Raw genomic sequence first — 27,961 nt, 5'->3', positions numbered from 1 at the left:
TTGGGGCCTCTTGAGTCTGTCATGGGCACTTGTACATGCAGGCTTAGGCAGACAAGCCAAATAGGTAATAACTTAGCATGCCACTTCAAGGGACCACAAGATATATACCTCAAGAACCTTAAATTACACATGTATCTACACAGCTTCAGCTTAACGCTTTGATTTTTTGATTTTTTAATTTTGATTTTTTATTTTTGGTAAATTTTGAATGCCAGGGACAGGATATTGTGAAAGTGAAATAACTAGTCTTTTATGAAAAAGACCTTAAGCCTGCACAGTGGTGGAGGAGGAAGGTATCTGGATGAAGGCACAGGAAACCAATCATCAGGGAAGGGAAGAGCCAAGAAGTAAGAGGCTGGGGGGATGGAATAAAAACAAAATAGGTGGCTAAAGAGGTCTCAATATTTGATTTAAAAAAAAAACCTCATTGTTGTCAGAGACATTTTTTAGTTTGGTTTAAGTAAGAATGGGATAAAAAACAAAGCCCATTTAGAGTATTTAATTTGAAAAAAAAATTAAATATTTCTTGTACTATCCAAAACAAGTCAAGTGTGTTCTATATTATAACTTTAATTTAGCTTCACACTAAAGGTCCCAGTTAAGTACAACAAGAAAAAAAATAAGTAAAATGTGTAAGAATTACAATAATTTGAAAGAAAGCAAACCTGTCATTATCTGTAGAAAACATGGTTGTTCAGAAAGGCAAATTATTTGAATTGCTAAAAGATTTTAGCAAGGTAGCTGGAAGTAAAATCAATATATTAAAAAATCAATTATAAAGACAATGCTCAGGGAAAAAGTTCACAATCACAGTATATGTTAAAGGGACAGTAGCCAATTGAAAGAGCTCCCCATGGCCAAAGATGAAACAATTTAACATCAATATAAACAAAGTAGTTTTGAATTATAAATTACATATCTGTGAGTCCACATTGATATAAATAAATTATGCAATAAATAAATAAATGAGGGAGAAGAGACAGTCTCCTGTGCAGAATTCCAAATAATTTGTGAAGACATTCAACCCTCAAGAAGGCAGAGCATGACTCTCACTCTTCAGGTGTGGGCTGGGCATAGTGACTTCCCTCTAAGGGTACAGTATGGTAAGGGACACGAGAGGGTGATTTTACAGGTGAAATCTGACAAACACTACTTTAGCCAGGCAATCACTACGTACTCTTAAAAAAAAAAAAAAAAAAAAAAAAAAAAAAAAAAAAAAAAAAAAAAAAGAAAACAAAAAAAAAAAAAAAAAAAAAAAAAAAAAAGAATAAAGATAGTAAACCACTTCTATGGTCTTCCTCTTAAAAACCTATAATCATGAGGAAAATCACCAGACAAATCCCAACAAGGGGTTCTACAACATACCTAACCAGTACTCTTCAAAACTATCAAGGCCATCAGATCAAGACCAGCCCTACAAACTGTCAGAGCCAATGGAACTTAAGAAGAGATGGAAACTGAAAGTAATGTGGTACCCTGGTGACATTTTGGAACAGACAAAAGGCAATAAGTAAAAACTAAAGGAATCTGGATAAAGTATATGCTTTAGTTAATAATACTGTATTAATATTGCTTTACTGGTTATAACAAACGCATTATATTAACTTAAGAAATTATAAGAGCCTAAACCGGTTTGGCTCAGTGAATTGAACTTTGGCCTGTGGACTGAAGGGTCCCAGATTCAATTCAGTTAAAGGGCATATACCTTGATTGCGGGTACATCCCCAGTAGGGGGTGTGTAGAAGGCAGTTGATTGATGTTTCTCTCTCATAGATGTTTCTAACTCTCTATCCCTGTCTCTTCCTCTCTGTAAAAAATCAATAAAAATATTTTTTTAAATAAAATAAAAAAGGAATTATAAGAATAGTGGAAACTGAGTACAAAATCTATGAAGACTGTACTATCTTTAAATTTTTTTGGTGAACTAACACTGTTTTAAAACATGAAGCTTATTTTAAAAGTATAAAAAATCAGTTACAGTTTGTTACATGCTCAAAAGAAAATATTTATAAAGGCAATTATTAATTATGGCTTCAAATAAAATAAAAGTAAAGTACCAAGGAATTAGTAATATATGTACAAAATTTGTATGGAGAAAATTAAACTGAAGAAAAAAATTGTCAAAGATTTAAATAGAAAAACCATGCACAGTCATGGTCTGAAAATTAATAAATAAAAAGCAATAGCCTAAGGATGTAAATTCTTACCAAATTGCTCTGGTGATATAATTCAACTCTAGTCAACAGATTTTGAGAGAATTTGACAAGCTGATTTTAAAATTTATGGAGAAGATCAAAGATAGAAGATGAGAAAAACATTGCTTAAGAAGAGCAAAGTAATTGGATTGGGCTTACCAGATAGCAAGTATTACTATAAGCTGTAAAAATGAAGACAGTATAGTACTATTACAGAAATGAACCGAAAAAAAACAGAGAGCTCAGAAATACATCCATACATGTGTATAGATGAGATTTATATAGATCTTGCACTGCAGAGCCTTGAGAAAACAAATGGATTGAAAATAAATATATCTGGAACAACTGGTTATTTACACAGAAAAAAAAAAACCATGAATTAATTAGACCCCTGTATAATAGCATAAGCCAAAATCAACTCTAGCTAGGTTAAATATGTAAATGCAAAAGGCAAAACTATAAAACTTTGAGCAAAATCTTTTTATTACTTTGGATTTAGAAAGATCGCCTTTGTGTACAAAGCATAAAGGAAAGATTGACAAATGTGAATATATTAAAGTTGAGAACTTCAATACATCAGAAATCCCCATAAGTAAGTGAAAACACTATGTTAGCTGGAAGAAGTTGTTGCAGTAGTTTAAGTGGCAATATTTAATATCCTGAATGAAAAAAAGGCCTACAAATTTAGAGGAAAAAGGCAAATTACCCAATAGAAAAGTAGGCAAATGTAAAAAAATGAATTGGTACTTCACAATGAGGAAATGCCACACACACACACAAAAAAACTGAAATAAAATGATGCCCAACGTATCAATAATAATAAAAGGGTAATATGCTAATTAAACTGGATGTCTTCTGGATATCATTCCAGAATCCTTTCTGACAAAGCCAGGGCTGGAGGGTGCCTGTGTATAGCCATGGGGAAGCCAACTCAGGTCCTGGGTGCCTGCAGGTGGCCGGAGGAGAGAAGCAGCCTGGGTCCCAAGTGCTGGAGGGAAGCCCATGAGGCAGCCTGGGTCCAGGATGCAGAGGAAAGACTGCCAATAGCTGGGGGAAGGAAGGTCTACTCCTGCATGAAATTTCATTCATTGGGCCTCTAGTCAATAATAAAAATCACACCAGCCAGTGTGGCTCAGTGGTTGAATGTCAACCTATGAACTAGGAGGTCACAGTTCCATTCCTGGTCAGAGCATATGCCCAGGTTGCAGGCTCAATTCCCAGATGGGGGTAGGCAGAAGGCAGCCAATCAATGATTCTCATCATTGATGTTTCTATCTGTCTCTCCCTCTTCCTTCCTCTCTGAAAACAATAAAAATATTTAAAAAAAAATGAAAAACCACAATATGATACCATTTCAAACTAATCATATTAGTTAAAACTAAAATATAACAATATCAAATATTGGTGTGGATATAGGGGAAGCTGAATAATGATACAATGTTATTCAGAATGAGTTAGAGTATAAATTGCTCATCATCTTGGGAAAACAATATGGTATTAGCTAATAGGCCCAAAATGTATAAACCTTATAACTTTATTGCACTCTAAGATATTCTCTGAGAGAAATGCATCGCATATTCTTATTATCATTCTTTGTATTGATAGTAGCAAAAAAAAAAAAGAATTAAACTCAAATATTCATCAAAAGAAGAATTAATACACAAATTATGGCAGTGTTGTTTATAGTGGTATATTATGCCATGGTAATAAGAATTTAAATATAACTTATTCAGTGCCATGGATGCATCTTGGGAACGATGTCATGCAAAACAAATATGATTAAAAAAAAAACAGTTTGATTCAATTGATTTAAATATATAAAACACATATATCTAAATAATGCTTTATTTAGGAATATAAATAAGTATTTATAATAGTAAAACCATAATATGCTAATTAGACTGGGCAGCCGAACGAACTTCTGGACAACCTTCCAGACAAAGCTGCCATGATGAGGGCCGAGGCAGATGTGATTAAGGGGTGATCAGGCAGGCAAGCAGAGATGGTTAGGGGTGATGAGGCAGGCAGGCAAGCAGTTTGGGGCAATCAGGCCAGCAGGTGGAGGCAGTTAGGGGCTATCAGGCAGGGAGGCAGAGGGGTTAGGGGCAATCAGGCAGGCAAGCAAATGGTTAGGGGTGATCAGACAGGCAGGCAAAGTGGTTAGGGATGATCAGGAAGGCAGGCAGGGTGGTTAGGGACAATGAGACAGGCAGGTGAGTGGTGAGGAGCCAGTGGTCCCAGATTGTGAGAGGGTGCAGGCTGGGCTGAGGGACCCCCCCATCCCCTGGCATGATTTCATGCACTGGACCTCTAGTACAACTATAAAGACACTCTAAGATAGAAAGGTAGGGATGGAATGTGAAGGGCACTCAGGAAAATTGAAAATTTAAGGTAGTATTTTGTTTTTGAATATAGGGCATAAATATTTGGGTACTACTTATATGGCTCTGCATTTCTTAGATATATCTAAAATGTTTTTGTTGGTTTTTTTTTTTTTTTAATAATCTAAGCACTTCTAAATTTTTTAAAAAGAAATTTAAACATGGCTGGAGCATGATATTTGGAGCCAAAGGCCCTTGGGATTTGTTCCTAACTGTCTCATTCACTAGTTAAAACTCAGAAATTCACTGAACCTAAGACTCAGATCCCTCACTTTTTTTCTTTTTAGTTAAAAAAAAAACTATAATTTACAAAAGCTTACACCACATAATATAAATTTCTAAATTTGTACAAATGCCTAAAGATTTTTCCTAAATCATAATCTTTAATTTTTATTTATTTATTGTTGATAGTATTACAGATGTTCCCCATTCTCCCCCTCTTTGCCCCACTCCACCTGACCCATCTGTCCCACCCCAGGCTTTCCTCACCCTATTATCTATGTCCATGGGCTATGCATATACATTCTTTTATTAATCTTTTCCCATTTCCCTACCTCTCTCCACTCAGAGTTCTATCAGTCTGTTCCATGCATTCATATCTCTGGACTTATTTTGTTTGTCAGTTTATTTTTGATTCATTAGATTTCACACCTAAGTGAGAACATTGATTTGTGTCTTTCTCTAACTCATTTATTTCACTTAGTATAATAATCTCCAGGTCCATCCATATTGTCACAGAGAATAAGAGAACCTTCTTTTTTATAGCTGCATAGTATTTCATTGTATAAATGTACCACAGCTTTTTAATTAATGTAGCAGTAATAAAAACACTTAACATGCAGAACTTTTATGGAAAGGAAAAAAATATCAGACTATGAAATCACCTTGCACAGTGCCTGCTTCCTAGTCTACCAGATATTCAATAGATGTTAGCTTGTCTCATTTGCTCACCCATTCATTCATTCATTTTTCATTTATTCAGGTACTAAAGAATGAAAGGTTAATTAATCAACTGATAGTAACAAAGTTAAAAAGCTAGACCACAGTCTTCCCCTCAGGTAATCTGCATATTTTATTCAGATTTTCTGAAAATAATACTTCCATCTCATTAATAAATTTAATAGAAAAGTGAGATTAAGCACTAAAAAGATAGACTTGGTCCCAAGTCATTTTGAATTAAACTGAAACTGTACCTCAAAAATAACTTTAAAAAACACACAGTATGGCTATACTGAGGAGGGGGAGTTTGCAATGAAGCAAACTTGCTCAGATTGTTGTTTAAATACAACCTGGGCAAGTTATTTTTAAAAATCTCTGGGCTTCATTTCTTCATATATAAAGCAGAGATAATATTTCTTTGAGTGCAGGTTTGTGGTGAGAAATGGAAAATATATATGCACAGTGCCCAGAGAGTACCTGACACAGAGTAGGATCTCAACAAAGGACTGTGGTTAGTAGTTCTTATTCCTGTACAATGATACAGTGAGTAGATTTAAAAATAATCTAATAAGCATTTTATTATTCTACAATATAATATGTAAATCTTATATGTATATTTTAAATTATGGCATAGGAGCATAGTAGAGTTTGGTGGAGTGATTAGAAACTCAAGACACTGGTGTTAGATGGCCTAGGTTTAAAATCTGACTACCAAGGACTAGCTATGTGACTCTGGGGAAGATCTTTAAATTCTGTTTCCTCATCAGGTAAGTAGACATAAATAAATGAGACAATTCTTTTAAAGTACTTAGAACTCACAATCACAGTTTAATAAATATCAGTTCTATTATTAATAACTAGAGGCCTAGTGCATGAATTCATGCAGCAATGAGGTCCCTCAACCTAGCCTGTGGGATCAGACTGAAACCAGCTCTCTGATGTCCCCTGAGTGGTCCCAGATTTTGAGAGGGTGCAGGTCAGGTTTAGGGACCCCACTGGTGCACAATCAGGGCCAGGAAGGGACATGGGAATTTGACCAGCAAAGAGGGACCACAAGAGGACTCTAGGGTGTGTTCAGCCCATCTTTCTCATTCCTGATTGGCCTAGCTGGATCCCAGAAGAAAGCTAATCTACAGGTCAGAGTGTCTTACCCCTGGAGGTCAGTGTATGTCATAGTGAGTAGTTGAGTGGCCTTGGCATATCATTAACATATTATGCTTTGATTGGTTGAACTGATGACCAGACAACCTGATACTTAGAATATTAGGCTTTTATTATATAGGATGTTACTATCATTATCCATTTTTGGTTGCTGGTGAGAACTTCCCCTTTTGTGAAACTCAAAAAGTACTGCTGGAGCCAGGACCTGTTTGGCTCAATGGATAGAGCGTCGGCTTGGGGACTGAAGGGCCCCAGGTTCGATTCTGGTCAAGGGCATGTACCTTGGCTGTAGGCATATCCCCAGTAGGGGATGTGCAAGAGGCAGCTGATCGATGACTCTCTCTCATTGATGTTTCGATCTCTCTATCTCTCTCCCTTCCACTCTGTACAAAAATCAATAAAATATATATTTTTTTAAAAAGTACTGCTGGATATTGATTTTATTATTTTACTTAAAGTAAATTTGATTCCATAGTTTTTTTTTAACACCTTTACCCAAGAGGAAAAAAAACATTAAAGAAATCACTACAATCAGAGCTTCAGAAACCCTACCAATAAAAATAAACAAGTATCTTAGGTGCTGCCAGGATTTGATTTTGCTTTCATCATTGGCAAGTTTCTTCTCATTTCCAATGCTTTAGTTTTCACATCAGTATGTGGAAATAATATCAATACTTTGACCTTAATATCATAAAGGAATTCTAAAATAAATAAATAAATAAATTATTTTTTTCAAAGCCTCTTGGTTGAAACAAGGTTATAAAGTGACTGTCTGTTCAGAACTTTGTGATAAAGGGTCAGACGGAGTCAGTCTGTGACCACTGAAAGGTGCCTGCTAATAACAGTACAGACCCCAGGTCACCTGAAATAATCTACTTGGCAAGTAATCTCAGGATAGAACTGGCTGCTGATCCAACGCTGTGTGACTGCAGCATCACTTCAGTGAACATTGGGTTCTGAGATAACCATGCTTATTTCCCAGAAACGTTCCTCTGAAGCACAACTATGCAATTTATTTCAGAAAGTTATCTTTTAAACAGAAACAAGAAACAAAACGCAGAGCTCCCTCAAATCAATCTTAACCAGCATTTCTTGCTGTTCAGACACCAATACCTCTGGTCAAAGCTACAGTGGACTCTCGTAGGTCCCCAGGAGCACAAGGTGATGTTCTGTTGCCATGACTACAAAGGCCAGCACTCAGCCTGTTGTCCCCTGAGACCAAAGTTCACCATTCTCCCTTCACACATGGCTTTTCTTAAGAGCCTCCACAAAGACCAGAGGCCACAGTTGCTACTTAAGAGCATCTATTTCCAGCCTACATTTTAACAGATTACTTTGTTTCCCTTTCTCCCATATTATTTTGTTCTTTTTTTCTCCTCTTCACTGATGTAGAAAGTTGAGATTTTTTTCCTCTCTTTTTCTCACAGTTCTTCTTTAGATAACAAAGACCAGGTTCCTAGCCCATGTAATTATTAGCATATTCCTGGAGAAAATTGCAACAGTCTACATTAAAAGACTCCCTGCAGAAATTTACACAGTAGGAATCCAATTTCTCTTTAAATAAAAGGCACTCAGAGCAGTGAGGGGTTTAAAACAAGAAAAGAAACAGGGAACAAACAGAGCTTTGAGGAACAGCAGGGAGGTTCACCGTGGTCAAGAGCAGATAGCCAGGCTGAATTATTTGGATAATTAGTCTTCATTTGCAAACTGGGGTAAATTATAATGCCACCCTAAGATGTAATAAATGTGCCCAACAGACTGGCAACATGGAGGATCATGTCTGACTCAGTTCCAAAAGGTTTGGCTCTTTATTCTGAATATTCTGTAGTAGAAAATACATTCTAAGCCTGTGATTTCTAAAACTTACAAACAATTTTGTTTAGTCTATGTGATCCTGATATCATTGTGGTCCTCTCAAAGCCTACAAAGAGAACCTGCAAAGACTTCTCTGATGATCAGGGAACTGTCAAGAGGAAAGTGAGGAAACAAAATACAAACCTAAGAGTTAATTTTAATATTCACTTCCTCCAGACGTTGGAAAATAATGAAAGCAAGGATTACTCTTCTCTGGTCCAGAAACCCTCTTAGGTGGTATAACTGGTATCAATAAAAGGAACGTAAATCTAAATTTATATTTAAAAATAAACTGCAAAGGTCTTAAAAAAAAAAAAAAAAAAAAAGCTCTCCCCCTTGTCACACATCTGGAAGAGGCCATTTCTTATTGTCTACATTTCTAACACCCATTTAAAAGTTTCTTAAGGACAATGAAATGCATTCCACAAATTGTCCCAAAGAGCCAGTCTGATCTGATTAGAATGTTGCTACTTCTTGATGAAATCACAGAGTTCTGAGATAAAGAGGATAATGTAAAAAGAAATTTGATAAGACTGGCTTGAAAAAGCAGGGTAGTTTAACTTGTCTGCAAATTTCAAAGGAGGTTAAAAAGTTTTTCACATTGCACATGAATGGTAGACTTGCTGTGTTTCATGCACGTATGTGTACACCTGTATGCACAAACAGAGGAATAACATTGGGAAGAAAGAGGAAACCTGGACCCATTACCTGAAAGTTGTTCTTAGCACTGTCTCAGGGCAAGTTGCCACTTCATTATAATAAGAAATATTATTGAATGTGTGGGAATCATGCAAAAAGGTATGTAGCATGTTCTTTCAATGTTATACTGAGGTGTCATTTAACAGTTACACTCATCATTCTAGAGGAAAATACTTGGTTTGACTCACTTTTTGTTATTGAAAAAAGACTTAGCAAAATACTTGTTAACTTAAGATTTTGGTTTAATTGAAATGCACATAATTTCTGTCAGGTAAGAAAAGTAATATTCATGGTTGCCTGTGGGACTCCAGTCAGATTTGCATTTAACCTATTATTCTGTTCTATCATTGTTTCAAAATTCCTATAAAGTTCTAAATCCCCAAAATGCTTTTGAATCACACTTGACTTTATTACTGGTTTCCTCATTAATTAATGAGTTGAACAAAGTCCTTGAAACAGGTCGATATTATAATTACATGAGAGTTATACTTTCCAGTTTGAAAATCATGCTTTGCATTTTAAAAGCCACTGATACACCCCACCCCATAGGAAGATGAGGACAAACCAGGTGACTTCTTGATTTACAAGTATTGTGGCTAAAGATACTTTGTTGAATATATTTCTTTTCTCCCTTTAACACGACCCTTTAATAATTCATTTTTCTGTCTTATACATAAAGGAGAGTCATGTTTCTGGTCCACTTGCTTATCTCACAGAACTGAAAAGTAAGGACATCTGTTCTCATTAGAGGAAGTGATGGGAGGAACGGACTTTGGATAAGCAAGGGAAGAATGTAAAGCTCTCTGAATCCCAGAACAAAGCCAAGTTCTAAAAATAAGAAATAACCATAGCCATCAAAAGTCAATTGAAAAAGAAAATAAGTTGGTCATTCATTCTAACTGGAAATGCTGGTGTGTGTGTGTATGTGTGTGTGTGTGTGTGTGTGTGTGTGTGTGTATGCATCTTTACCCGTTTCTTCTGGAGACTTCAAAGGTTATTAGAATTAAAATATACCCATCAGGAAAATGTCACCATGAATTGAAAGATGACAAGCTTTCTCAGAGTTTCTTTTCTGAGAGTAGCTGTTTTAATGTTTCAGACTATTAAGGTAAATGTAATAGTCACTTGTGAGAAAGGACACTCAAGCATATGAGTCAAGCTTCTTTGTTTGCCCCCATCCCAAAATCTACTTGTCCATATTTTCACCTTGTTTTTACTGGGTTTCTACTGATCTTACAGAGGCAAGCAAAATAAAAGTTAACAATGGACTCTAAGGAGAAAAAAAAATTGGTACATTCCCACTGTGGTGCACCTTATAAAATCTAAGTGAGCAAGAAAAAACACAGGGCTCATAATTAATGGCTAGGAGGCTCAAGAAATATTAAGGAGACTTTGAGATTCTGGACTTCATTAGCTGTTATAGAAGAAGAAAAAAAAATAACCCAGTGGCCAGCAGGTTAGAAGTTAATTAGGAGAAGTGCTAGGGGACTTGCTGTCTGACAGAGAGGCTTATGAGGTAGTTTCACGCTCTTTATTGCCACTATAAAAGTCTGAATGTTTGGAAGCTCCCAAGAAATAGAGCAAATCCCCAAGGTTGTTCACAACAGGGAAGCCTATGCCTCCAACACTCATGGGTCTTCTGTCCTGCCCAGTAATAGATGCTTTGGGACTTTTGTCCTTTTGTTCTCAAAGCAAACATTTTCTTTGATTAAATAGATACAGTTAGTTGGAGCCATAGCAACACTAAGGTTAAAATTTGATTCAGCTACATATGCTAATAAGAGTGAACAGAAGGAAAAGACTGCAAAAGAGCAAAGGCAGCCATTCTTTTTTCTTTTTTTTTGTTTTTCTAGCAGCTGGAAAGCATTTTATCCTATCTAATAAAAGAGTAATATGCAAATTGACCATCACTCCAATACACAAGATGGCTGCTCCCATGTAGACACAAAATGGCTTCCACAAGATGGCCAGCAGAGGAGTGCAGTTGGGAGAGACCAAACCTGCAAGGGAGGGCAGTTGTGGGCAATCAGGCCAGCAGGGGAGGAAAGTTGGGAGAGATCAGCCTACAAGGGAGGGCAGTTAGGGGTGACCAGGCCTTTAGGGGAGGGTAGATAGGGGAAATCAGGCTGGCAGGGAGAAGTTAGGCATCAATCAGGCTGGCAGGGGAGAAGTTAGGGGGTGATCAGGCTGGCAGGCAGAAGCAGTTAGGGGCAATCAGGAAGGCAGACAGGCAAGCAGTTGCAAACCAGCCATCCTGGATTGTGAGAGGGATGACCTACTGCCCATTTAGGGCCTATTCTGGTGGGATTGGACATCCCTCAAAAGGTCCCATATTGGAGAGGGTGCAGTCTAGAATGAGGGAAACCCCCCCCCCCATGCACAAATTTTGTGTACTAGGCCTCTAGTTATTATTATAAAACTCTAATTTCACTTGATCTACACCACAACAGACATATAAAGTCAAGCTTGTGACTCCCATGAAATCCTTTACATCCAAAATTTCTGAGAAACCCTTTATTTATTTATTTATTTATTTATTTATTTATTTATTTATTTATGGCCATGGCTTTTAGGGTAATTTTATTGCTCAGAACACGATTTGAGATTAACTTTGCGCAGATGGCATTGCCACTGTTCTCCAGAAAAAGAGACCCTGTCCCTGTAATCCTGAGTATTTCAGTAAGACTGGAGAATAGGAATGTTTTGGAATACAAAGGGAGATAAGTTGGGGGAGTAGGTTCAGACTGATCATAAAAAACTCAAGACCTCAACTTTTTTCAAGTATAATTTGAAGTGATGAAAATAGCACATTTGCTACAACAGAAGCATTTACTAGAGCAGAGAGAGAGAGAAAGGATTCCAAGTTAGATCTAATTGATGATAAATAACTTTATATTTAAGTACTTAAAAAAAAAGGTTTCTCCAAAGCAAAAAAAAAAAAAAAAAAGTAGTGAATTTGGAATTCTCTGGATCCCCCTTGCAGAGGACAAGTGACATTAAAGTGGTGTAGTCCAGTCCCTTCCTTTCACCCATCAGAGAATTGCAATCTAATATATAAGACATGACATACCATCCAAGGCCCCCTTGCTAGTAAATGGTGAGAGAGGAATCAAATTCTTATCTCCTTAACATCCAGCCTGGTGTTGTCCTTTCTGTTACATTATATTTCTCCTCAAGTGTATAATTCACCAGAAGATAGATTTTATTAAATTATTGCTTTTTCCTGGAGCAGATCAGAATTTCAAAATGCTATAGAACATAAACAGGTTTTTGTTTTTAAAAGATAAGAACTAGAGAACATGAATATTAGATAACAAGGGAAATAAATTCAGACACATGGATTTGCCTAGATAAGACAGCTATAAGGAAGGTATTTATTATTGAGACGTAGGCCCAGGTAGTGGCTTCAATAAAGAGAAAATTGATCCAGAAACAGAAAAGTCAAAATTAACTTGCTGTACTCTCAAATATTTTTCTGTAATAATGGTCTAAGAATTATAGCTATTTGGTGTCTTATGGGGTTATAGAGCTTAAAATATATTGAGACCTCCCATTGTTTTAGAAAACCATATCCAACCATGGCAGTATTAGCTGAATTTCTGATAAGCATAATGTTGTTCCCAGCCTAATCGGAGAAATATTTGGATATGTTACCTTATGTGGAAAAGACTTTATAGAGATGGTTAAGGATAAGGACCTCAGTGAAAGGTGGGCTTAAAGAAAATTTTCATCAATAAAGAGAGAAGCAAAATACAGAAAAAAGGAACAAGATCTGCCTTAACCTTGGCTCTTAGTGGAAACTATCTATTAAAACAGATAGACTCTTCCCTGATCATAGGCCAATATTAGCTTCAAAGAGGTCTGAGAATAGAAAACAAATTGCAGCCTTGGCTGGTTTGGCTCAGTGGATAGAGCGTCAGCCCACAGACTGAGGGTTGGGATTTGATTCCGGCCCTCCCACATGGATGTTCCTCTCTCTGTGTCTCTCCCCTCTCTTCCCCTTTCTCTAAAAATCAATAGAAAAAAATCCTCAGGTGAGGATTAACAACAACAAAAAGAAAACAAGTTGCAGTGAGTTGAAGAGTGAGTGAACAAAGTGGAAACCACTGAGCTTAATCTTTTCATACTTGGGCATCCTCTACTCACCAAAACTATCTACGGTCCTCTGTTTCCTGCTTGATCTCCTGCACATGTGAATCCTCACTTTCACCTAAGGTAGCTCACTGATCACTTCACAGGTCATTGGTGAGAATGTCCTCAACTCTAAAATTCCCTTCCCTATCATTTCTACCCATGGGTCTTAATTTCACCTTCTGGAGCTAACGCTGTGGAGTGTACACCCCTTCCACAGTTAACTATAAGCATCTGGAGTTTGTCAATGTGTCTTTTCCAGGCAGATATCTCTGATTATATTAACTGTACCCTCCTTCTTATGAAAAACAGAGGCTCAAATAAGCCTCAATTGAAAATCTATGGATAGCCTTTAAAAAGCAAGTGACAGAGAGAATATAGTTTCATAAATCGAGGACTATCTTTATCTTTTGGTCAAAATACTAATAATTGGAAACATCACTTTTTAATGCAATGAATGGGCCATAATTCTGAAGATTTAAAAATCCTCAAAAGCAAAATCTGAGTGCTTCCTTCTCCTTCTGCCCAAGAGTTCAGCATCTGCGGGTAAGAGACGCTTTAGGAGCACAGGCAGACTTACTGCAATTCAGGAACCAGGGCATTTTTCATTTTTGTGTTTACTGTTATTTATTTTCTTCACCTCAGGTTTCTGAAAACCAGCAACAGATGGACTAATCCAAGCTGCTCAGAGCAGACGGCATATCAAACTCCCCGCGTGAGGCACAGGGCTCTCCTGCAGAGTGCTGCACGGCAGAAAAATGGACTCACACCCACCTCATAACCAGCACTCCCAGAACTTTTAACAGTCAGCCTCTCCATTAGCCCCATTAGCAACCATGGTTGGAAGGATGTATCCTTGCTTTTGGGGACTTCAAGGTCCCCCAATTGCCAGACACCAAATAACATCTCAAGGAGCAAAGTCCATAGCCATGCACAACTGAGCAGTGGAGGTAAAATACAGGGCCTTGATACATGGATGCCTGGCGTCAGATGTTTGGGAGGCATTAGAAATTAAGGAAACTGTTGGGTAGAACAATGTGTATTAGGAAAATTTCTTATTTTGACGCATTCTTGCCTCTGCTGACAACAGTGCCTCCTTTCTTTCCACCAGAACACAATTAGAATAAAACTCTTTGCACAAAGGAATACTGATTATAAATAAAATCCTATTACTTCCCTCTTACATGATGACATTGTTACAGAAAATTTTAGTGAAACATAGAGATTAATTTGCTGTGGGTGTGGGGGGGGTGTTTTCCCATGGAGTTTAAAGTCTCTGTTATCATACAACATAGGTAGCATCCTACTTTTTCAGTCTAGAAGAGATGGTGTCAATGCCCACGCTTTTTAATAAAATAAGACAGAAATCAATGGTAGGTCTAAAACTCGACAGAGATAGAACAGGGTTATATAATTTTTAGGCTCTGAGTTCCCAGGTCAAAGTTTGTATAAATATATCTTGGCTATAACAACAACAGGTTTATGTTCAATTGTGAATAACAAAATATAATCTCAAAGTAATATCAAACAGTAGTTTAAACAAACTGGGATTTTATTTCTTCTACAAAAATCAAATAGGTGTTTGTCAGCAAGCGTTAGATCAACACATGATAACTGCATCATGGTTACCTCATGGCTGCACAATGGCTGCTGCAAACCCATCTCCATGATCCAGGTATGAGGAAAGGAAAGGTGAAGATGAAAGAAACAGTTTGCAAGCTTTCTTGGGAACCACATGTAATGATTTCCACTCGCATCTCGTGAGGCAGAAGTGTGTTCCTTGGCCATGTATGTCTGGCTTCTTTGAAGGCTGATAAATTAATTTTTAAATATTGAGCTAATTAATGACCCTTCCCCAAATTGTTGGTGTGGTATTAAAGATTAAGGGGAAATAAATATTAGGGTTATCAGTCCCTATCATATTAGCTTTTAGGGCAGATGATACATTCTAACCCTGTAAACATAGTAAAATCTTAATCTGATTATCTTGATAAGAACTGTTGGTGGACAGTATTTGGAGCTGGTAAGCGTGTTTTTTTTTTAATAATAAAATAATTGTTTTCAAGAGTTGGAATAAGCAAGCAAATTTTCCCATTTTCAGATGAAATCTTAGAGTCAATACTGCTTCAACCCAATCTCTCACATCGGCTAGTCTACATCACCACTATTATGCCATGAAATTTGGTACTGACTAGTGGTCACCTTACTCTCTTGCTTACACTACTGACATTTTCAGAATTAAAATAAAATGTTAAATTATGCTGTACTATTTAATATGAGTTTTCATAATATTTTCAGTAAACCATTAAGCAATTCATTCAGTAAGGTATGGTGTTTTGTGTTTTTTTTTTAATGTTTTTGATATGGTGGCACAAAGAGGACTTGTTTTTTTATTTATAAACAAACTCACATACTTACAAGTCATGTTCACATGAATTGTGAGGTCTATATTTCCTTCTTACATTCTGAGTAAGCGGAGTGGATTCCATACTTGCCTCAATCTTCTACCCCAGGAGGATCTGGTCATTGGAAAGAATGTAACAGGTGATGACTGGCATTGCTGGTAAGATACAGCCATTCACAGTTAAAGAGGTGATTCATGTAATAAAGCCAAGCCTTGGTGTAATTTATAGGATTCTTAGGTCAATAATGCCATGTTTTGTTTTGTTTCATTTCTCCCCAGGAGCGAGATTAAACACATGTTTTATAAAGAGTAACATTTTTATCATATAAAAATTAGACTGTGTTCTTCTGTTAATAATAATAATAATAATAATAATAATAATAATGAGGAGGAGGAGGAGGAGGAGGAGGAGAAGGAAAAGGAGGAGAGGAAAAAAGGTTTGCTTTGCTGAGGTATGCTCACTTTTCCGAGAACTGCTGGTTGATCTATTTATCTACTACAACTCTTAAAGATGGAGAGGCTAAGTTGCACTTGGAAGACTATTTCCCACACCTTGGTTCAGAGCCCTTCATTCATTATCTGAACCTAGATAGAAGAAAACTTCCATGGGCATCCAGTAGAAGCCTTTGGGGTGCCTGAATACAGAGAAATTGAACTTCTTCCTTGTGCAGGAGGAAGTGGTCATGGGATCACAGGACATGAAGATGAGGCTTTGTAAGGTGGGGAGACAGAGGTAAAGCTGGGAGAGAGTGATGCTGTTTTAGGATTGGTTACCCGTAAAGTAGTCCTGGGGCAAGGAGTTATGTGAAAGTGATTTATTGATAAGTATTCTTAGGAAAAATGGGCAGAGGAGTGAAAAAAAGGGGGACAAGGAAGAGAAGGAGGCAAAGCAAAAGAGAGATATCAACCAAAGTCTCACACTGAGCATGACTCAAGCCTGAGGGTGAGCTCTGAGGACAGCGGAGTTATAGGGTCACTGATGATGGGTTGCCTCTGGGGAACACATGTCCCCAGGCTCTTTGGCTCCCTAAATGTACAAGTGGGCATTGATAACCTAGTACCCATCTCCAACAAAAAGAAGCAGATTCCTGCTATATCTGGGGAATGAAAGCACATTGAAAACATGTGTGCAAAGAAATGGTAAAGTGCTCTGAGGGGTTATGGTCCCAGCACTGACCACTTCTGTTTTCGATGGCCAACCAGATTCCCTTTTCTCCTAGTCTAAGGCAGTGTCAGCAAACTCATTAGTCAACAGAGCCAAATATCAACAGTACAACGATTAAAATTTTTTTTTGAGAGCCAAATTTTTTAAACTTAAACTTCTTCTAAAGCCACTTCTTCAAAATAGACTCCCCCAGGCCATGGTATTTTGTGGAAGAGCCACACTCAAGGGGCCAAAGAGCTGCATGTGGCTCAAGAGCCCCAGTTTGCCGACCACAGGTCTAAGGCAATGGGGTCTCTCTCTCTTTTTTTTTTGTATTAGATAAAGTATTAAGGTCTGTGCCTTTTGCACAGTGCAGCTCTGTGAAAAGGATCCACCATCTAAGTCAATTAACTAGGTCTATTTTTATTTCTTCTGAAAATCCAGGTGGAGATAGGGAGACAACCATAGAGGACCTGAAGTTTCACTCAGGAAAGCAACCCTGGATTATTAGGTAAAGTCACCAATGTTTTCTGTACCTGGAGACTGAAGGCACTATAGCTCCAAGTTCAAAAGTCTAAATGTCTTGATTTCTATGCCCATACTCTAACAAGAAAGTAACAAGTACACAGATATGCAAAAGCTATGATTCTTTTGAAGTTTTTTTCTACAAGATTCATCTTTTTGACAACTCTGAAGTAAGAAACAGCAAAATTCTATCAATACTAAAATGAAACAGTTTGGGCTCATTTATTTCAATTACTAACAATATTAAAATGAGGGAGAGAATAGAATCCCCTGTTGGAGAATAACACATAACTCATGACGTTTTACACAATGACTATCCTGATGAGAACATATCACAGGTAGTAATAGAATGACAGACCTATAGTCCTCCAATCTATCTGTAAAGCGAGTGTTGTAATATCACTAACTGATAGGGCTCTTTAATCTAGAAATCAAACTTCTTAATATTTATCTTGTTGAAGTTCTTGAGCCTGTCTTTGCACATGAACAGGAGTAGGCTGTTCATATGTAGGATAATCAGTAGTTGAGGTATCTCTATAATAATAAAAGAGTAATATGCTAATTTGACTGGATAGCCAAACGACCTTCCACATGTCATTCCAGACATCTTTCCAGATGAAGCCATGGTGGCAGTTGCCAAAGCAGAGGTGGTTAGGGGTGGTCAGGCAGGCAGGTGAGTAGTTAGGGGCGATAAGACAGGCAAGCAAGCAGTTAGGTGTGATCAGGAAGGCAGTCAGAGTGATTAGGGTTGATCAGGCAGGCAGGCAAGCACTTAGGGGCATTAAGCAGGTAGGCAGATGGGTTAGGAGAGATGAGGCAGGCAGGCAGAGTGGTTAGGGGTGATCAGGCAGGCCAGCAGTTAGGAACTAGTGGTCCCAGATTGCAAGAGGGTGCAGGCCGGACGTAGAGGCACTCTTCCCACACCCCCATGCAAGAATTTCATGCACAGGGCCCCTAGGTTATATTAATAACATGTAATCTGTGCATGCATCACCAAGGTAAGATTTAGCTTCTCTTTTTGATTAGATGGTTCTTCCCCTATTTTGATTTTAATAAAATTGGACAGTGCTCAATATAGTGTAGTGTTAATAAAAAATATATATAATGTATATAAACAAACCCAAATTATTTCTAGCATTCATTCTCTAATGAGGTGAAGGAGCAAAACTTATTGGCACCCAGAGGCCTTTGAACAAGTGACATTTTACATGCAAAAGGTACCTTAACAGTCTTGTCCTTCATTTTGCACCTACATTTGGGGAAAGCAATATAAAAGCTTTGTCAGAGGACAATTATCATTACCTCAAGAAACTAGATACCTGAAGATAAGCAATAATCATTGTGCTAATTTATTGGTCAGACAGACAATATTATCATATGAATCTAGAATAAGTTACTCTATCAATTATAAGGAACTTTAATTTATTTGGAAATGAAAAAATTTTATTTTAAAAATTATTCACATGTCAATTTGGTGATGGAGTTAGCAGTTTCTTATCAATTTAAACAAACCTTTATCTTAGGACTCAGAATCCCATTGCCAGAGAAATAAAAATATATGTTCAACAAAAGACTTGCATATAAATATCCATAGCAGTTTTATTCAAAATAACCCTATAATGTAAACTTTCTAAAAGCCCATCAAATGCATTGTTTCCATAAAATAGAACACTACTCAGCCATATATAAAAAGAGATTGTTATACCCAAGAGTGCACAGATGAATCTTAAAACCACTTTACTGTGCAACAGAAGGCAGACACAAAAGACTGCATACTATTGTACATACATTCAAGTATATTGTTTGGAATTCTAAGAAATTTCTATAGTGACAAAGCCATCAGGAGCTACCTAGAACTAAGGTAATTGGGAATAACATTGCAAAGGGGCAAAGGGGTCTTTGGGAGCGATGGAAATGTGCCACATCTTAATTATGGTGGTAGTTACACAGCTGTGTATATACGTGTCAAAGCTCATTGCACTATGTACACTTAAAATTGGTCTACTTTTAACATATGTAAGTTGTACTTCAATAAAATTGAATATAAAAATCTTTAAGTTCATAAAAAAGAGACACATATCCATTATAGGGATCTTGAATGAGAGGACACTAGGAGGAGGTTCCTCTGGGTAGATCACATGGGAGGTAATTAAGAACTTTACTATAAAGTGTTAATATTATCTGACTGTATACTGTAAGACCAATTCTGTATTGGTTTATTATTTATAAACTTTTTATTTAATAATTCTCAGTATGCCTTTATACAAATATATATCTAGATGGCATTTAAAACTTTTAACTCTGGTTTCAATATATAGGGTGTCCCAAAATGTATACACATACTTTGAATAATTATAAAAGCAGTGATGATTAAGATACATTTCATTTCCTAAATTGAGTTATCAGCTATTAAAGTGTGTATACATTTTGGAGGGACACCCTATATGTTAACGTAATCAAAGGATGGCTCTATCATGTTGAACTCATCATCTTAATTAGAACTTAACAAAGAGCAAATTTGTTGTATGTGGATAAGGATATTTCATCTGAGGCATGACATTTAAAATTTTCCTCAGTGCAAGTAGAGGAAATAATCCCCAAACGACTTATAGCATTGTCTAAAGTTCACAAAAATCAATATTTAAAAAGACATTATTTATTATGATTCACTTAGTTAAATATTCTCATAACCTTAAACAATGTGTAGAAACAATAATAATCTATCTCACCCCCCAAAAAGCATGAAATTTCAAATATGTAAAATAAAGTGACTTTTCATAAACTACAAATTTAATATTTGAAATCCAATCCTTTATAATTATTAAATTTATGTTATACCTTATTGTGAAATAATTTGAGAAGACATGTTGCTAACTTTTAAAACAAAAGTCTCAAAACTATCTAATTTATCAAGGGATTTATTTTAATTAATATGCATATTACATAAGCTAGTATCTTATAATAAGTCTGCACTTATTTACCATGTATTAAAGTGTACCAAGAATCTCTTATTAGAGATTGTAACTATTTGTTGCTAGCTGATATCATTTGCATTTCTTTGTTTCTTATCTAGTGATCTGCCATTGCCAGCCCAGCTTGACTTTTCTGAGCTGGTAGAGATTTTCTTAAAAGGCCAGCACATTGAAAGCATTTAAAATTCAATTTTTTCCTTCTCTTTTAAATTGAAGATTTTCTAATTTGTTAATCTCCTCTAGAGTTAGACAAATAATATCAAAGCAAGTTTAGAAAATATTTTCAAATCATACATCCAAAGAATCTTATCAAAGTTTTGGCAAGTTGGGAAACTTTAATATGTCCTTTCTCTTTGAGACCCAGGTGGGAATATTTGTCTGGGGACCAAGTTACTAAAGTAAGGATTTTAGAGTTTATCCTCAAGAAAGATGACCAGACGTCCCGCTTTTGACAGGACTGTCCCGCCAAAAGCTGAGTTTCTGTTCACCTTACTCAGAAAGTATTACTTATACTTTTAGAGGAAAATGCAAGAAAAGGCTAAATTATTCAGAAGACCTTCAACTTCTTAGGAACCTAGGTGCTCATTAATGAGAGGTCTGTAGATTTCAGAAAAGCCGAATCATTCCCACCTGCATCACCTTTCTCTCTGGCTCCTTCAGGAATCCATCTACACAACTGATTTATAAGCCAGCCACCCTCTCTTCTCTAAGCCATGTCAAACTGTCTCACTTTCTTTCAATATTTGTATGTGCTTTCTCCCCTCCAATGGTAGATATGTTTGTTTGTATTAGATATTTATATTAGTGTGGAAATAGAGAAGATTTCCATGATCAACAAATATCCAAGTATGCCCTCTCAAATAATCTGACTACAGATGGAAAGGGCTATTATTATTAAAAAAAATTATTTGTTGTCTGTTTCTCCCCTCTGTAAAGAGGCTTTTCTTACTTATAGACACACAGGGAAATTGACAACATTAGAAAATCCATTTTGCTGTTCTGCAAAAACAAATATAATGGGGATTGTATGCAAGCAACCCCTTCAGCCAAGACAGACACAGACAAGCAACTTGAGGATTCTGTCTATGCTGCCCACTCCTTCTCTCCTCAAACAACAGATTAAGGGTATATAATTTAGCATGGGGCAATCGACTCAATGCAAAGTTGAGGCAGGCCTGTGTGAGAAATGGGGGAAGACTTGAGACAGTGGAAAATTTGTAAAATCCTGCAGACACACAACACAGAATCAATCTCTTAGCACTTAACTTTGGTGGAGAGAAGCCAGATGACCATTTACTCATGACAGAAATACTTCAGATCAGTCACGAATCAGAAGTAAACCAGACAACCATACTGTCATGAACCGGAAATGATCTGCAAGCCCTTACAGCATGTAGCAACTCACTCTGGGGGCCTGGAAGAGTGAACCTGGGGAAGACACCTGCGAGGAAACATCACGTTTTGGTGAGTCCAATGGCAGAATCCTCATAGATAGAAAACTATTAGCACCAGTCAGAACAAAAACCCATCACAATTTTGGTCACTGAATAAGATTCCCCCTCTCCCCTCCAAACCCATAACAAAGAATAACACGAGGCAGTGTCCTTGCTTTTAGAACAGCCAGGCAATAAAGAGAGACAGCTGCATCTATTGTTGAAGTCAATTTCATAAATAAAAAATAGGATCTTCTGTTGTTCCTGGCATATCCCAAAAACAGGGCTTTTAGGCTATGCTGCCATTCTGCCTTTCATATAACCAAGTGGGATGGCTTTGTTATTTGTAACCGCTATTGTTCTATGGGTTCTTATGTTTATTGACCCATTTCAGAATGCAAGGTTTTCAGAAACAGAAATCTCTCCCAGCCATGCTATGGGACAGGCTCTTTGTCAACAGGATTAGGCTGCTAAAGACACTCAGTCAGCTTCACTTTTTCATGACTATTTTATTCTATTCTGGTATTTTTGTTGTCCTGGTATCAGTAAATGTGGAACATTTAAAATGCTCCTAAAGCTAGTAATAAAATATGTCTATAAATTTCCCCACAAATCAAGGCAAGAATCTCTGTGTTTTGTGTTTTTGTGTTTTGTTTTTCCCCCCCAAAAAAGGCACATTTTTCTTTCTCCTCTCCCTTCTGTATCTGCAACCTTCCTCCAATGTGCTCTTGAAGGGGAGGGTGTGTTGGGGAAGGGTGGTGGGTGTGTTCTCCTGTGATAGTGATCATTATCCTGAGTCCTAATGGAGCATTTCTTTAATGTTTTCTTCAGGTTTAAGTCCCCCTGGTGCATGGTTGATCTGTGCTGCAAGGGTTAACCTGGAGTGAAGGGGGAGTTAACAAGGGACAGGCCATAAATGGCTCCAGCTGTGTATAATTAACTGTAATGCTGCAAAGTAAATTACTTTTATTGGCAGCCATGTCTTCATTAAAAGTCATATTTACAGTCCCATCATATGAAATGAGTCCTCCTGTATTCTGGAATTTAACGAGCATTCATTTTCACCTTGTTCAATTATCTTCCACCTCATCCCCCCCGCCCCCCACTCATCATGTCCCCAGTGTGGGAAGCATGTAGCCAAAGTACAATAGGAATATAATTAGCACCTGGCAGAGGGCTCCTCTTCCAGGGAGCATTTCCCTAACCACATTACAATGGTTTCTCCTTGCTTTCAATTATAAGTAGGTAACTTCCTTACACAAAAACATTAAGTAGCTCTCATAAAAAACATCAACTTGACTTAATGGAAAGCTTTCAAAGGTTAGGCCTCTGCAAAGAGGTCATGTCAAAAAAGCAATCTGAAACAAAGTCCAAATCTGCAAAGGGAATCGTGATTACAGAGGAGAAAAGTGAAGCTAGAAATCAGTTTTGAATCAAATCTTTTTCATTATAACTCCTGTTATCTTAAAGCACCTGCCTCACATTATTTTTTCCTTGTTGAGTGGTATATCTAATTAAATCTTCCTTGCCCCCCTACTTCTCTTATCTTCTCTTCCCTCTCTTTATCTTCTCTTCTCTTCCTTTTTTTTTTTAATCTTCTTCACTCAAGTCCCAAAGGAAATCTCTTGCCTGGCTCATCAAGTGATCTAGGAACTCAATCTCATGATCTCAAACTCAATTTTTATTTCATCTCACGTGATTTCTTAGAGTTTTTAGATGTGTAGGGAAATTCTGAATCTGGAAGTACAATATCAAGAGTGAATTTTCGTTGTTCAAGTTTCAATTGCTGTTCTCTGTGGTGCACACTGCAAATACAAAGCCCCCATGCCTATTAGGAAAGATATGCTTGGGAATCCAAGTATATATATATATATATTTTTTTGAGAGGGGTATTTTTATTTATTTTTTCTTAAATTACCATAAATGACATGACAATATTTAAATTTAAGGTGTAGAATATGTTCATTTGAGATCATTTAAGATCTTATCTCATAGAAACAGGTATATGATACAGTGTTTTTAGTTATAATCACCATGCTGTACATTAGATCCCCAAGCTTATTAATCTTGTCTGTACCATTTGAACAATAGCTCCACATTCCCCCCCTCACCCCAGCCTCCAGCCCCTTATAAGCACCACTCTCCTTTTTGTTTTTCTGACTTTGTTCTTTTTAGGTTCTGTACACAAGTGATATCTTACAGTTTTTGTCTTTCTCTGACTTGTTTCACCTAACGTAATATCTTCAAGGTCTATCCAAGTTGTTGCAAATGGCATGATTTCTTTTACTCTCCATTATGTATATATAGATATTCCATTATGTATATATAGATATAAAACATGTAGATATATGCTATGTGTCTATATCTATATCTATATCTATATCTATATCTATATCTATATCTATCATCTTTATCACATCTTTATCCATTCATTCATTGATAGACACTTAGGTTGTTTTTATATCTTGGCTATTGTGAGTAATGTCCAAACCTATATTTTAATACACATCACCTATTAATATTGAAAAATTTAGCTCAGCCTTTTTGCATATCATTTTCAAATAAATAGAATTAATTACCATCATTTAAATAGGGTTATTAGTATTAAAAAAAATATGTCTGATATTATGTCTAAATGAGAAAGAATTTAATCAACATTTTTTCTACTTTCCTCCTTTTGCCGTCACTCATTCCTTTCCTTCTCTAGGAGTTTATAATTTCCCTGTATGCTATCTTAGTTAAGATATAATGTTTGGGCTCTAGATTAATTGATGTCTGCTCTTGACAAAAGATGCATATTGATTGACAAGCTAGGTTTAACTGCAAAATAAACCTGTCTACCATAAAAGGAGATCGTGAAAAGTAATGATGCCAAACTCAGTTGAGAAGGTATGGAGAAAAGTAATAGCCATTGCCAGCATGAACATGAGGTCATCTCACCTCACAAGACCCTCTTGGTCTAACAGCCTAAGCAGAGTGGATGGAGAGAGGGAGTAGTGCCCAAGAAACACAGCCAGCACTTACATTTGTGAATATAAAATGCCCTTGGAAGCTGGCATAATTTTAAACATAGTGCTAACACACCAGGGATGCATTCTGCTGCCAAGCATGCCATCTTCAGCAAATTTCACTGCACACTTGTACTGCTGCTCTCAGTCCTGCTGCTTTATCTGATTTTATGCTGACCCCATATAATTAGCACTTTGGGCTGGCAGTATTGTGTGAGAACACTGTTTCCATCATTCATTGGGAACTTAATAAAACTTAGGAATACTGTGATCAGGAGGACCATCTAATGCAATTTTCTTTTCTTTTCCTTTTTTTTAAAACTGAGGATCAAGGTTCCTTATTGGGTTTAAAATATTTTAAATGAGTTGTAACCTGCATTTAAACATTTAAAAAAATAAAACAGAGCAGAATAAAATGGAAAAAATTGAGTACAATAATATAGGAAAGTATAGATTCATGAAATTTTATATAAAGGATATTCATCTCATGATCTCATGTGTGTGATGCTATAAAATATGGTCCAAAGTTTAGAAATCGTTGATATGATGTTCAGTATCCATACTCAGTATGCACCCCTCTTGGGGTCAGTGGCCCTGTCTAGCCTCGTTACTGCTTCATTGCATCCCCCTCTTCAATCTTTATCTTCTCTTTATCTTCCTCTTCCTCTTCAGCAACATGAGCCTGGCAGTACAAGAAGAGAAGACAAATCTCAGGAAAGGAAATGCAACAAGGGGATCGGGGCCTATTGTAAATGAATCAAAAAATATTTGTCTTGTTGCTCCATGGGCTCCTACAGTTAATCAGCCACAGCCTCTTTCCATCTGAAGTAGTAATCATTTGCCTTATCAAATCCAATAAAAATCTCAAATATGAACATTTGTATTTATATGCAGTAAGCTACAGTGTGTCCCGAACAAGATAATTAAGCAAGAGTATGCAGGGTGGCATTTAATTGCTCATTACCAAGTTTTCCTGGACAGCTCATTCTAAACGAGGGTCCTGGAGAGGGAGGTGCATAGTGAATGTCACTAGATATTCTCTGAGTCAATATCTTGTTCAAATAGGAGGACCAGAAATGAGCAATGCTGAGGAAAAGGGGAGATACTAGGGATATTCCCAGATGCTTTTTTGGTCCCTAGCCCAGACTTGTACCTGGTTAAAAATGATGCTCTCTTTCTAGCACCTTTGATTTAATGTATCATTCTTGCTTTCTGGCTACTACAGTCCCCTATTCCAGAGGTTGAATTTTTGGTGTGAGGCAATTATATAGAGTGTGAACACTCTGTTGGAAATCTGTGCATAGACTTCCAGAGGAAAAAAAAAAAAAAAAAAAAAAAAAAAAAAAAAAGGGACATGCAGGAGATCAGTGGGTGAGGGCAGATTCCTTTTGAACTTAGTTGTCATCTCCCCAATCTGCCACTCCGTTGAAGCAGACAAATAGATCTCATACAAAAACCATAGGATGCCCTTGCACATGTCCAAACAGATGGCTGACAGGAAGAGGCATCTGCTCTGATTTCAGGCAGGGCAGTGGGTACCTGGAGAGAATACCCTCTGGAACCTGGGACAGTTTTTAGAGCCCTTCATGCTTTTCCACTGCAAAGTAGTTATCTCCTTCAGATTTCATATGCTTGTCTTGATTCCTCTTCCCTTTTGACTTATTGACATTCAAGTGCCAGCTTGTTGGAACAGAAAGGGAGGAAAACATATGTACAGGCTTATTTTCTTTTTCTTTCTTTTTTTTTTTTTTTTTTTTTTTTTTTAGAAAGGTAAAGAGAGTAGGAAAACAGACAATAGAGGAATCAAAGGGAGTTGGAAGGAGAAAAAATTCCAATATTCAAAAATAGGAACCGTGTTTAAATTGTATCCTATTAGTTTCTTCTTTCTGCTCTATAATTTGACTTTTTTTTTTTTTTTTTGGCAACCTATTAAGAATTCAGGAGAATGGCCAATTATTTGGATGTAAGATGCACAGTAATTAAACAACACATGACTGCTGCTACAGCCTCCTAACATATCTTTTCTTCTCTCTTCAAAGAACATAGAGAAATAATAAAATGGGAAGATCCTGCTCTGCTTCTGGAGTAGGTTCTACACAATTAATCATTACGCTATTTGGAACCAAGTTCCCCATGCCATTGCTCCCCATGACTGCCTCCTATAAAGACAAACTATTTGTTCACCAGGCTTGCTTATTCGAGACATTCCCATAAACTCGATTGATGTCTGATTCTCATAGCCAAGCTGATTGCCTCCACCACACACACATCACATTTTAAAAAGTTATTCCAAAATATTAATGTTTTAATTAATATAATAACAGTGCTGTCACTGTTGATTGAGGAAAGGTGAATTAATCCAATAAAAGAAGCATTTGCCTACACATTACAATATTGCCTAATAGCTACAAGTGTGTAGACAAAATATTTGGTTAGAATCCCAGCTCTGAGTAAGGATATGTGGTTTTGTGCAAGTGACTCTCCATCTGCTTCATTTTCTGCCCTGAACAGAAGTAATAGTTATACTCATTTACTAGGTGTATTATAAGGGTTAAATGCTTAACTCATGGAACACACTTAGAACAGTATAGGGCACATTTTTGAGAGTTAGCTCCTCACAATAAGGAGGAGCAAGAGGAGGCAAAACAAGAAACAGATACAGTGCAAACAGTATAAAACATAAAATATACTGTACAGAGGCCTTTGGACTCCCAGCATGAGAACACTATTCATGCGCAAACTCGGTTTTCCTTGAAAAAGGAAGAATGATTTAGAGGGTGGAGTCAGAAGCAAAGAAGAACTAAGTGATGAATAAATTTATGTAGCAACTTGGCTATGTCATGGTGTGTAGTTTAGATATCTTTAAGTACATGTGGGAATACAAGTAGAAGACTAACTTTCTAGATAACCTGGTCAAAAACAGTCTAGATATTGCTGTGAAGATATTTTTTCAAGTGTAACTAACATGTAAAGCAGTAGATTTCGAGTAAGAGATTACCCTCCATATTGTGTTTAGGCCTCATTCAATTCATTGAAGGTCTTAAGAGAAAGACTGGGTTCCTTGGAAAAAGAAGGAATTTGATGCTAGACTGCCTTTTGGCTTGAGCTGCAATGT

Source organism: Pipistrellus kuhlii, unplaced genomic scaffold, assembly GCF_014108245.1.
Source record: "Pipistrellus kuhlii isolate mPipKuh1 unplaced genomic scaffold, mPipKuh1.p scaffold_m20_p_3, whole genome shotgun sequence".
Classification (NCBI taxonomy): domain Eukaryota; kingdom Metazoa; phylum Chordata; class Mammalia; order Chiroptera; family Vespertilionidae; genus Pipistrellus; species Pipistrellus kuhlii.
The sequence above is the reverse complement of the archived record's forward strand: the minus strand, read 5'-3'. Positions refer to the sequence as shown.